We start from the raw sequence: 14,390 nt of genomic DNA on the forward strand, positions 1-14,390 counted from the left end.
ATTATGAACAAGTAGCCAATGCTCCTGCAGGTATAGTTGATATCCTAACTCTCCATCTCATTGTTGCATTTCTGTGTTTCCTTTTGACTTGCTCCACCTGACAGGAATTCCAACATGACTACTACCTTGGCCTGATGATGAGCCATAGCACTGCAGGAAGGTGCTTGCAAAGAACATAGGGTTTTTGGTGGTATTTTAATGTACTCATTGTTCAACTGGATCATGGTAACAAGGAACTCATGCACAATCTTTTATTCCTCTGCATTTCCTGTTTGTGATGTCAAGTAGCAACTGGTGTTAGGTTAGTTGATTGGGGTTGGTCTCATTGGTTGTAACATTTAGTCTTGGCATGTTACATTGGGCAAGGGGAATGGTCAGATATTGCCAATGGATTTTGAGTTGCATTGACCAAGTTAGGTATGTGACATCTAGGTATCTATGTCGGTTTTGTTGTACAGGCTTGATAGGCATCATGCAGGATTTATAATTGGCTTCATTGTAGACTGAACTGGTTTTTTTGAAGCTTCTTTATGGGATTATGCAGGGTCTGCCACTTGCTATGTTTGATGTTGTGTTGGTTTTGGTTTGCACAGCTAAATCATACCAAGTCTTGGACTGCTCTATGGATGCAAGAGGATGGCCTTTTCTCAGCAGGTTTTGGTTTTGGTGCAGGATTGGTTCCTGCTGAATGTTGCTGATACCAATGGTGTCTAGCCCAATTGGAAACACACTGACCACTTTTCTCACATGTTGGTTTGACAGCTTAGCCTTATTGCAAGACTAAAGGGAGCAGGAACACTGCTGGAAAAAAACAGAGGGCTTTTGGTGGTTGCAGTCATGCTGCAGGGGGTATTTCAGCGCACTCATCATGGAAATTTCCAGTTGGGTTGATGGTTTGTTTGTTCAACTGAACCATGGTAACAAGAACTTATATACAATATTTTTCATCTGCATTTTCTGTTTGTGATGTCAAGTAGCAGCTGGTCAAAACCTAACAGGACCTTGTAAACCACAAATGATTGGCCTTCATATGTTGAGCCATCACCTTGCTTCCATTGGCTGGCAGTTCAAACCTCTGTTGCAACTTGGAATAGTTTTGCACTTTCTTGGTCTTATGTAGCATAGGTACAATCTGCTTCATGAGGTATCATGATGTGGTCTTGGTTTGGCACAATGAACATCCAGTGTGCTATAGCAGACCTTGCAAAATGCAGGTTGCAGCAAGTGTATGTACACACCATGGTGAGCCTTTGAATGCTAATTGATGTGCCCAGCTTTATTTGTCATTTACATGTTGTGGTGTTGGATTAGGTTCACACTGATTTTGTTGCAGGAAAATCCAAGGGTCATGGTTTGGCTTCAACCCTCACATGCAGCCAACTGGTTATTTGTAGGTGGGTTATTTGCAGACTGACGGTGTGCTGATTCAATGTCATTCCATGCTGAGCTTGTGGCAGTAGTGTGTGGTAACAGACCTAGCACAATGCAGGTAGCAGTAGCCATTTAGTAGACTTGCAATAGATATGGATGACCATTGTTGTTGTGTTGCGTAGCAGGTCATGATGGGTAGCAAGGTGGTAGACAAATCCATAAGCCTGATGTTTGAAGCTAAGGCGAAACCTCCTGGTATGTGGTGTGAAGGCAAATCTCATGGTTCATAAGCAAAATCTCATGGTTCATAAGCAAAACGGATGGTTTGTGGTAAGTCTTTTCTCAATTGGCTTTTATTCATATATCATCACATGGTCCATTTCCTTTGCTTGAATCATGATTTGAAATGGTTATGACCTGCTGCTTTGGCTGTTCTTGTAGGCATGGCATGAACATAAACGTGGTGGTGGAGGATAACTTGCAAATGAAGCATTCATGATGGAAGAAAGCAAACATGAGCAATGGAGTGACAGATCAAGGTTTAGGATGGAAGATTTAGGACTTTAGGATGTAAAAAGGTTGAGTTGACTTTGGTCAAGGTTGACCAAAAAGTCAACTGTTGACAAAAGTCAACAATTGGTCAAAAATGGAAATTTTTGTATTTTCTTTATGATTTCTTTGTAAATGGATATTCTATTATTGGTTAGGATGAAAATTAGGGTTTGAGGAATTTGGGTTGACTTTGGTCAAAGTTGACCAAAAAGTCAACTGTTGACCAAAGTCAACAATTGGTCAAAAATGTCAAATTTTGTATTTTCTCGTATGGAATCGAATGTAATGGTTTACAATGACATGAAATGGATTGAAATGGATTAACGAATGGTTTGAAGTTGGTTTCCAAATTGTTTTGTCTTATGACTTGAATGTTCGACTTTTGAAAAATAACTTGACTGATAATGTACGTGAACAAGGTCATGAAATGAGACCATAAGGTTAGGGTTTTGGCATAGTATCCATGAACCAATAACATGACTAGCAAGTGGCTTGAAACACAAGAAGCTTGATTGTTCAGATGACCAAGACCATATGTGCATTAACAATCACATGAACAACACCATGACTTTGGATTAAGACCAATCCTCATATAAAACCAAAGTAAGGTTAGGCCAAGCATGCTAAACAAACATAAAAAATTCAGGACCAAAATCGGGGTATGACAAATATCAATGTGCTTTGTCCTGCTGTGATGAATAGGATTTTTATACATATTTATAGCACTCAGGTTGTCACAGTACACTGTCATGACATCTTGTGTGACATTGTATTATGTCAACATTTGTTTCATCAAACCCAGTTGAGAACAGCTACTTCCAGTTGCTACATATTCAGCTTGATATCTAGCACAAACACCATTTTCATCTTTCAAATGTGTAGGAGCAGGTGTCCTTTTATGATCTTCATTCTCCATGTCAACCTTCTTAACCTTGTTCTTGGCATATTTGCTTTGAGATAGAAAAATAGACTCTTCTATCTGCTTGACTTGTAGCCCAAGTCCAACAAGGTTCATCTCAACCTTAGACTGCATTTGTCTAACAACATTTTCTACCATTTGGTCTGACCTCCCACCAAACCCAATATTATCCACATCTATTTGAACCACCATGAGCTTTTCTCTTTCATTTTTCACAGATAGGATCTTGTCAATACCTCCCCTCTTGTAACCATTGTGAGTGAGGAACATTATGAGTCTCTCATACCAAGCCCTAGGAGCTTGCTTCAAACCATAGAGGGCTTTCTTCAATCTGTACACATGCCTTTTAGGTTGTTCAACATATACTTCCTCTTTCAAGTAGCCATTTGAGATCACTTCCCTTGATCTAGTTGTGACCCTTTTACTTGGATCTCTTTGAATGAGATCTTTGGGATGATCCTTCTGAACTCTGATGGAGGGTCCCTTGTTGACTTTGTCAGGTTTAGCTTGAGGAGGTTCATTTACCTTGTCTGAGAAATCAGCCGGGGGATCATTCAGAGATGTCTTAACATCGTCTGAGACATCAGTCTGTTGGTCATCAACCACACCATTAATAGATTCCATCATTATTTTGATTATGGAATTAAGGACTCTATATGCTCTGCTGTAGCCCAGAAATAATCTTTTGGGATCCATCTTCCTTCTTTGTTCACTTCTAATTTTGATAACTTGACTTTCCTTTTCTCCTTGAAGTTTTAGACAAAGATCTTTGAAGACTTCAAACACATCAGATTTGTTTCTTATAAAGTTGAACCAGGTGTATCTGGAGAAGTCATCCACCACTACATATGCAAACTTCTTCCTATCAAGGCTTTCCACCTGCATGGGTCCCATCAACTCCATATGGAGGAGTTCCAAACCTTTGGAAGTGGTGTCTTGTCTGAGTTTCTGGTATGGCATCCTTGTCTGTCATGTCTAAATCCAATATGTACTTTTCAACTTTGATGTTGGTAAGAAGTTCAAATTCAACTTGCAAATGCATGTGCCAAGAAGAAACATTATAGGTCATTTTGGGTCATTACCATTAAACAAGTGATTTTCCTCAACTTCTAAAATGCATAACTCCTTCATGACAAATACAAATAAGGTCAAATTTATGACCAAATTGAATAGGTTTGAAAGATCCACAACTTTGATGAAGGAACATTTTCCATTTGAAGTCCATAGTAAAAGTTATTCAAGATGGAATGAAATTCTGGTATCAGATATGAGATGTCGAAGGTAATGTCACGAAACTAATATCTGAGTAATGCAAACAGGATAAAGATAAAGAATAGTAATGCAATAGACACAAGAAATTGTTAACCCAGTTCGGTCTAACTCACCTACATCTAGGGGCTACCAAGCCAGGAAGGAAATCCACTAAAACAGAATCAGTTCAAAGACTCTCCATACACTTCAACAAGTTACAGTCTTTCTCACCTAATCTCTACCCGTGCAATTTCTACCTAAGCACTCTTAGATATGAGAACCCACTAACTTCCCTTCAATCACACCTGTGATTTTAAACAACAATTTCTTGTGAAAAGAAAACACTTTTCAATAACACACACTTGATTTTACTTCACAGGTTCAATCAAGTAGACACACACTTGATCTTGCTTAACAACTTTGATCAAGTAGACACACACTTGATCTTGCTTAACAACTTTGATCAAGTAGACACACACTCTTGCTTACAAGCTTTGAGTGACAAATTACAACCCACAAATCAGAACAATTCAATCATCTATGGATGAATTGAATGGCTTACAAGTCTCACAACTAAACAAGACACAAACCCTTGCTCTCTCTCAGTATTTCGCTCAGTATTGGTTGTGTATCAAAACAGGTTTTCCAAGTCCGTTTTTATAGACGCTTTCAGCTGGGCTTGGACATCTTGAAAACCCTAAACTATTTTCCAATTAAATCTTCTCATGACAGTTGGTTAGATCTCTTTGGAAAATAAGTAAATCAGGTTGTAATCAATGATTGAATGCGCCTGCAAATCAGATCTTCAATCATACATAGATTGCCATTAAATGCGCAATCACATAACACCAGATATTCACACTGAATGTTCTGTGTACAAGATGTCATGACATCGAGTCTGACATCCTGGAACAATCCTGTATAATTCAATAATTCCATTTATAATTCCCAGCAGGTACAAAATATCAGATGTCATGACATCGTGTATGACATCCTGAAACAATCCTGTATAATTATGTTTTTAAACTCCAGCAGGTACTACTCCGGCCGGATTTATAAGCAAAAAGGACAAGTTTTACGTTTATTAAGAAATATACTTAAGTGCATTTAAGTTTCTTGATTTTATGTGAGAGAGACAACACAATTACTAGTATACCCTCAATTAATTTATCTTCTAGTAACAATAAAGTAATTAATGCAAGGATGCTTTTGGAATAAAGGTATTAAATGCACCTAGATTTGTTGACATTTGCTTATATTTAAGGCCAAAAAAATTAGAAGACTTTTGCTTATAAATAAGGCCGGAGGGAGTACATAATATCAAATGCCATGACATGGTGTATGACATTCTGAAACAATCCTGCATAATTATGTTTTCCATTTAAACTCCAGCAGGTACACAACATATCTTATGTTAAGACATCTCACACAACATCTTGTGAACACTCTTTGTTTTACCAAAATTGCTGCCAACACTTAGAACCAACATGAAAGAAGTGAGCATTTGGCTTGGTGCTTAGAAAATTTTCAAATATATTTGATTTTCCAAACTTCCACTTAAAATTTCATCATGATCCAAACTTCAAATGGAAAAGTGTTCAACATGAAAGTTGTTCCCATTGATCTCACCTTTCCAAAAAGTCAAAGATCACATCATTTGGCTAAAGAATGAAGGACTTGCACATGGGTTCTTTTCAAGGGACCAATTGGATGAATTTCACCTTCACATTTCAAATTCAAATGCATGGTCATATGACATGATTTCAGCATGATACTCAAGCATTTTTGGACCTGATAGCATCACTTGATGGGCCTATCACACGGCCATGCAAGCATGCAAGGTGAATTGCTAAATTTAGCGAATTTTGGAAGTTTGTGGAAATGAATGACATTGCCTATAAATACAATCCTCATGGCTCAGAATTGAGGACCTCATGCCCAAGCTTTGAACCTGCAATCCAAATCGTTACCATTAAAGGATAATCTTGAAGGTTTTTATTTGAAAATCGAGCTTCAAATCTCCTTCTATTTTGAGATTGAAACTCCAAGAGTCCAAGCCTCTCTTTGATCTTAGTCACCTCTTACAAGCTTCTGAAATCAAGCCAAGCACAATTGGATCACGATCAAGAAAGGTTGAAGCTCCTTCGAAGGTAATTTTTCAGAATTTTCATCTCTTCGACTCTCCCTCAATTCTTCACTATTCTTTGTGATTTTTGGTTGGCTGAAGTCCTACCAATGTAGGCAATAAGATTGAGTTGCTTTGAGGTCAAATCGAAACAACTCAGTTCATGATCCTCAAAATTCAAATCCCTATATCTTTTTATATACTTGGAATTGGAGAAAATTGAGCTCAAATTCGAGCTCCTGAGCATTTTTTCTTTAAATCTATGTCCTTGTTTTTCATTTTGGTGGTGGTTGGTGGTGGACCAGTCTGGTGAGGTCCACCGGAGAAGAAGACTGGAGCCCTAACTCCGGTGATGTGTTGACAATGTCCTGAACCATCAGATCTTCCACCTAGCTTCTAATCTTAGCCATCTGTTTTAATTACCACGCGTGTGCACGCGTTGACTGAAGTGTTGGTGGAATGTGCGCTTTTGGCCATCGGACTTGCCACCTCAATTAATGAGGGAGATCTGATGGGCCTTATTTTTTTTGTATTTTCTATTTTTCTATTTAATTGTTTTATTTTGATTAATTCATAATAATTTCATTTTTAATCCAAAAAATATGGGACTTTCACCAAAAATCTTTGAATATTTTTCTCTTTCGTTTTTTGAATTAAAATTATTTTTTGGATTAATTTTATATTTTTCATGAATTAAACGTTTTTCTGCATACTTTTAATTGTTTAGAAATATTTCTGACTTTTCAAAAATCATAAAATTTGTTGTCTAAGGTCCTTTGACCTTATTTGACCTAGGATAAATCTATTGACCATTTATTTGGTGTTTTGAAGAGATTTTAGGTTTTGACCAAACTAATTTGTATTTTATTGCATTTTTAAATTGCTTTTCAATTGATTAATTGTGTAAAAATTATGGTGAGCCATTTTTATGGTCTTGTGATGTTTGACCATTTGTTTGGGCCTTGGTCAATGTGGATGAGATGGGTCCATCCCTCTTGATCTTTTCTTTTAGTATGTGGTATATTTTAGGAGTTTAGTTTATGATTCCAAATCCCTAACATGCATTAACACCTAAATATTTATTGCCCGACCTCAGATGATTGTGACTTCTACATAAGTCCAATTACGATTACTTAACATAGAGCTAAACTTGATCCTAAAGGCATATCATTCTAGTAAGTGAGATTGTAAGTCTCCCATCTTTCATGGTATTGTGTGGAAACTTGGTCTTTTTTCCTTCCTATGGAAGATGTCTTGGTTCAAAGATCCAAGCTTGTGAGTAGATGGTTGAGTGTTCTCAAAAGAATGACTTAATCAAGTAAAAAGCAAAACACTACTAACATTCAATTAACCTTGACTAACATTTGACTAATTCTTATTAATATTGCTTTACTTTCAAGTCATTTACTTTATGCAATTTAATTCTCAGTCATTTATCATTCATTTCCATTTACATCTCATTTAAATTGTTTATGTTTATGCCATTTTCACTTTGCTCATTTGAGTCATATATTATGATTGTATATATTTGTTTGTGCATTTAGATCTTTGTTTGTGGTCTTAGGACTTTAAAATACTTAATAAACAACAAAAACTCTAAAAAATGTTTGGTGGACTGTTGATCTTGATCTGAACTATTGGACTTAGGATTAGGCAACATTCTCGGTGCAAAAAGGACTTGGCTAATGCCAACATTCTGAAATCAAGTTATTGTGAACTAAGCCTTCATCTGATGCAAGTCTTGGGGTTTTATTTGAATTCATATGCTATATTGTCTTGGTACAAACTGTTATTTTGATCTTGTGTCTAATGCTTTATTCTGAGTTTATCAAGGAGCATTTCATCTGATACATGAGAAGACAAAGAAGAATGCTAGCTATGAATTTGCTTGCTTGAATGTGGCTATCTTTATTTGATGACTTGATCTTCATGATGTCTAATATTGCGAATTGCCTGATTGATTATTGCTTGATTCAAAGTCCAAAGGGAAAGTGAGTTTTCTATATGATATACTTGTCTGTTGGATTGCATCCCATTGGTCAGATTTTTTAAACTCTTAATTTTTAATTTTATCTTAGGATAACCTCTTCATCTCCTCCCACTTAAATTTTAAAATCTCTCCCCCTTTCAAAAACGTTCCTTGCTTGTAATTCCAAACTTAGACCTTATTTCAAAAAAATATAAACTTTAGCCTTATGTCAATGAATTTTCAAACTTTTTTTTTGTTAAATCAAACTTATAAATAAATATAATATTGACTTAAAGTTTCAAAAGACAAAAAGAACTAACAACTTCATTCAAACTTTTGGGTCTTTTATACTTTTCTTATTAACCTTTTATTAATAGCAACCCACTCATTTTGAAATTGTTACCACGAACTACGAGGTTTTGATCCCTCATTTTTATGTTGGTACGTAGGCACAAGTCCGAAGGTATTGTCAAACACAAAAATATAATCAATGAGTTTTTTTCTCATCCCCACACTCTATTTTTCTCAAACATATTTTATATCAAAAACACATACGCACGTAAAAAAGGACTCCCTAGGAGTACCTAGGACACTTTGGGTGCTAACACCTTCCCTCTGTGTAACCAATCCCCTAACCTGAAATTTCTGGCATTTTATTAATTTTGATTTAAAAACTTCTTATCTTTGGGTTTTGTTCGTACTTTTCCCTTTTCCTTTGGAAATAATAAAAGCGCGGTGACGACTCTACTTTTATTGACGTTAAGCTTATCCATAGCTTGATAGTCATGAATTTACCGCTACATTGAGTATTTTATACTTATTCTAAAAATAAGAAATTTTTCTCCTCAGTTTTGTTTTCCAACTGAGGTGAATTTGTTTCTTATATATATATATATATATATATATATATATATATATATATATATATATATATATATATATATATATATATATATATATATATATATATATATATATATATATATATATATATATAAAACTTTAACTTGTAACGTTCAGTTTCACTTATCTAAAATAACAAAAAGAAAATCGTAACGAAGAGCCCTAAACAATGAGAGTCATAAACACATATCATCCTCAATATGAAGATGATATGTGTTTCAGACTCTTGTTTCTTCTTCAGAGATCGTAAACATTTTCTTTCATTTCATCTTCAGAGATCTGGTACGTCAAACATCGGTACGCATCTTATTGTTGTTGTTGTTGTTGGGACCCGAAATCCTTGAGGTTTAATATTGTTGTTGAGACCCATTATTGGGAGTATAAACCCTAGAGGTTTAATATTGTTGTTGCTGTTTTTGTTGCTTAAACAAATTTATATTATAGGTTTGCTGATGTTGTTGTTGTTGTTGAGACTCGTTGTTGAGACCCTAAACCTTAGTTAATCTTCTTCTAGTTGTTTAATTAGATTTATTTTATACGTTTATTGTTGATGCTGTTGTAGTTTTGTTATGAGTTTGTTTTTTTTTAGTTGTTGTTTAATGTAAGTTGTTGTTTTTCAGTTCTTCATGTTATTGTTGTTGTTGTTGTTGTTTAGTTATTCTACTAACCAGATTTATGAATATTTGTATGTCATAGTTATTTGTTGTTATTGCATTTTAGTTCAATATTAATGTTGATATTGGGATTTTTTTGGTGATTCTTTGTGCATCTCTCATCTTGTTCCGTCCAGTTGAGTTTATTATATCTAATGTAGATTGTTTGTTTCACGAATCCCTCTTTGAACATATAACCTATTAAATTGATTTTGAAAATAATCATATAAAAAATTATGTTTATGAAATTTATCTTACATTAATTAATTATTGCCTAGCATTCTGCAACTCATCATTTATCTCATGTTTTTTATCATTAAAATCTCAAATATTTCTAGTTTTCATTAAATTTTTTTCCATATTTGTTCTTTTTTCAAAGTATCAAAGTTTATGCTTTCAAGAATGAATTAGTATAAAAGAAAGTGTTGAATAAAGAACTTGAAACATTGAAGAGATTTTAATCATAAAAGAGCGCGAGCTAAATGATGGGTTATAAGATGCTCTAAAATTATTGATTAGTCTAACTTGTTCTTCAAATATAACACAATTGTTTATATAATTATTTTTCTACCTAATTTTGATAAGTTATATGTTCAGTTAGGATTCAGTGAAATAGAAAATCTACATTAGATTTAATAAAATCAATCTTGTTTTACACCATTGGTTGAATGTCGAAAGTGAGGTGAAAAGTGTTATACCGTCGGTGGAATGGGAAAACCGAGGGGACAAGTGTTTTGGCCATTTAAGAATTCTAAAAAGGATCTCTCTGGGGATCGAACCCATGACCTTTACACATTTCCCATCGGTTGTGTTAAAATTGAGAGGTAAAATGGCACACTTTTCTTGACGTCGTTTGTAACCTCGTCTATGAAACTAAGGTAAGACCTCTTTTTTAACTGAGGTAAAATGCTTTTTTCGTTGTTATATATATATATATATATATATATATATATATATATATATATATATATATATATATATATATATATATATATATATATATATATATATAATAATATATATATATATATACATATATATATATATATATATATATATATATATATATATATATATATATATATATATATATATATATAATTTTTTCTTTAAAAAATATTCAATAAATTTTAAATAATAATAATAATAAACATTCTTAATTACAAGAGTGGAGAAAATATTTGAAGGACGAATCTAAAGTTGAATCGGTTTTAAAGCGCATAATAATTAATTTTTTTATAAAATTATTAATTTTTTAATAATAAAGTAGATCAATTTATATAAAAGGCGAGTAAAAAAGGATAAAGAGTACAAAATATATTAGCAAACACGAGCAATGCTTAAAAAACAAGAAAAAAGAAATCAGCTAAGACAAAGGCCGAAATAGAAGAAAAAACAACAACCAATACCAAATCAAAAATAAATTCAAGACACCTGAAAGACTAAAGCAACACACCACTAGAAGACGAAAGTTAAAATGAGGTAAACTCGATCACCTACAAAAAAAAAGGAGGGTAGATGGCCACCAAACAAATCCCTAAACTCGAATGCACTCGAGAGGGTCACATTCCCCTTATAGCAAGGAGAGAGTAGAAATCAGAGCAAGCTAATGAACCCACACTACAACAAATAATATATTCTATGATGGAGTTTTCATCTAGTTTGTATGACGAACCGTTGTCAAACCTTTAAAATTTGAAATGTTCATTTTTTTCTTCCATTTTTTAAATTAAAAACAATTTATATTTCTCCAGGATTGAAATTTCAACCATGAGGAAAACTTGTTATCGACATCAGTTTGAGTTTTAGCGCCAGAAAATTTGTTATTAAAATACTGCCTTCATTTTTTTTTAAATTAAAAAGAAGAAACTTTTTTCCTTGGTTAAATTTATGAACTGTGGTGAAATGTTAAGCTATTTTTTAATAATTTTTAAATTTTTAAAAAATTGGAGCCCTGCTAATATTAAAATAAATAAATAAAATGTCACCACAGTTGTATGTTCCAACCTTGGGGAAATATTTTACTCGTAATCAAGAAACAAAGCTTTAGTTTGTCTCTTAAGTTTTCCCTTACCTTATGAATACCATATTCAACCCTTACGAATAACATACTTGAGCCCTAACAAAATGTATCATATCCATTAACGACGAGAGCACTAAACATGTATCATCTCCAACTCGTTAACCATTGTATCATCTAAATTTCTTCACAATTGTTCTTCTCTAACTCTTTCTTCAACAAATAAGGTCGCACTCCATCATATCTCCTCCAACTCGTATGAAACAACAAAAGACAAAGAAAGAACTCAAAGAAGGAATTCGAATGATAGTTGCATGTAGGAAAGACGAAACTCAAATATACTTAGTTATTTTACTTCTTCATCACGTTTCCAGTACATAAATTATCTCCAACATTGATATAACAATATTTGTTTGAGATATGTTCGATTTAATGTTGTTGTTGTTAAGATTCTAAACCTTGAAGGTTTATCTGTTGTTTTTGTTTTGAATCTCATTTTCTTACAAGCTATCTTCTATAATATTTTTGTTGTTTTGAGATTGAGGTTTATCTGTTGTTGTTTTTGTTGTTGAGATTGATATTGAAGTTTTTATCTTGTTGTTTTGTTGAGATAAGTGAAATGCTTATTGTTGATGTTGTTATTGAGATTGAAGGTTTAATGTTGTTGTTGTTATTAAGAATGAAGCAAAACTCATCCATTGCACCAATGCACTCTAACATACCAACATCTTTTCAACTTTGTTATTATTTGTGATAGTCATTTATCTATAATTGCACGTGCTTTCTTAGTGTATTATTACTCATTATATAAAATTTATTTGTGAACGATGAAACAACCAGGAGTATACGAGTGTGGATTTTACTCACTTCAAGGCTAAATCCGTTATCAAATGCGCCTAGTGATTAACCGACAAACTTTTCTGACAAAAATGATTTTGTTACGCAGTTTCTAAATATCTATACCATATAATGTTAGATCAAAAGCAGACCTTACCAAGATTTTTTTACCCTAATTAAACCCCTGGAAAAACTTCAAGGACCCCTGAGATCGAGTTAGGAGACGGTATAGGCATCTCCCTCTATAAGCAACTTATACCAAATCAACGAGGCAACCTTATAACAAACAAGTGATCCATAGACTAACCTTGCCATAAACCAACCGCACATTCTACCCAACTATCAACAGACATAATACATCACATAACAAGAGTTTGCCTAGTCGATAACCAGATTTTCAACAACTGTCAAGAAAAACCCACCACTTTGGATGGTGCTCAACTCTTCCAAACCCTAGGAAAACCCTGAATCACTCAAGTCGGTCTACTATCTAACTAATCATCAAATAGGAAAAATTAAAATAAGGAGAACTCATATAAAAACCTTTTGTGGGATTAGGCTTTCATAACCATTCATCAGCTCGACCATGCTTAATAGGGATGTTCATGTGTACAAATCAACCTACAAACTCGTTGACCCAAACTAAAACAATCGATAAATTAATTGAACTCGTTCATTTACGGGTATACTTAATCCAATCCACGACAATCTATAAAATTTTGGTTCGAGTATCAAGTTAGAGTTTCTCAACCCGTTGACCCATTAATCTAACTTGTTGATATGGAATTTTATGAAAATGATGCATTTTGTGGAAATTTATACTATAAATTAAATGTTATAGCATATATTATATGACATGTTTAATCTAGTTTGAGTGTTAGAAAGACGTATAATTGTATTGAATTGTGTTTCGATTTTTTTAATAATTGAAAAAACAAATTTTTAAAAAATATTTTTTGAAACACAACCTACGAACTCAATGCAACCCAACCCTTGAATAATTGGGTTGATTTGGTTAACTTTTTATCATGAAATTGAAGATTGGGCGATGAACCCATCCCATTCAAGTTTGAACAAGTTGGGTAATATGTTAGACTAAATTTGATCCAACCCAACTCATATATACCCCTACTGCTTATCCACCCCACCAATGAAACTCAATAACTCCACCAGAAGCTGTTCTTCCCAAATCACAAGAAGATGCCTTATATCGATCTTAGAGCATACCGTAAGGTGGTTTATCTGGTTTTTGACTTTGCTTAGAAATTTGTCTATGATATTTGAGATTTTTAGATCATTTAGGGTTATACTTAGAACTAAAACTAGTTTGATTATGGTTTGATATTTGTGCTTTAATCTATCTAAAAATTTATGAATGAAGTAACCATAAAAGAATTAGTTGATAAGAACATTTATCTTCTTTGAAGTAGTATTTTAACAAGATTTTAACTACTCTTTTTCATTTTGTGAATGGCGGAAGGATCCTATCATCTGCATGAACAACTAGCGGTTGGATGTTTGTTGCTTTGACCTTGGGGTGGAGAATTTTTGCTAATTTAGAGGAAATTGATTTTTTTTTGTGATGGAGGGAGCTATTCTCTTTCTTAGTGGAGTCTTGGTCCATCACATTACTACAAATAACTCCATTTCACCTCAGACGCGAAGGAAATATAAGCTCAATTATACATGTGAGGTGACGAATGGCGATATGAAACCCTACCACTTTACCCTTCAGTTTTTGAATAACCGAGAGAAAAAGTGGATCTGGTCATGAATTCGATCCCCAATAA

The sequence above is a fragment of the Lathyrus oleraceus genome, chromosome 1 (genome assembly GCF_024323335.1).
Source record: "Lathyrus oleraceus cultivar Zhongwan6 chromosome 1, CAAS_Psat_ZW6_1.0, whole genome shotgun sequence".
In the NCBI taxonomy this organism is placed as follows: Eukaryota; Viridiplantae; Streptophyta; class Magnoliopsida; order Fabales; family Fabaceae; genus Lathyrus; species Lathyrus oleraceus.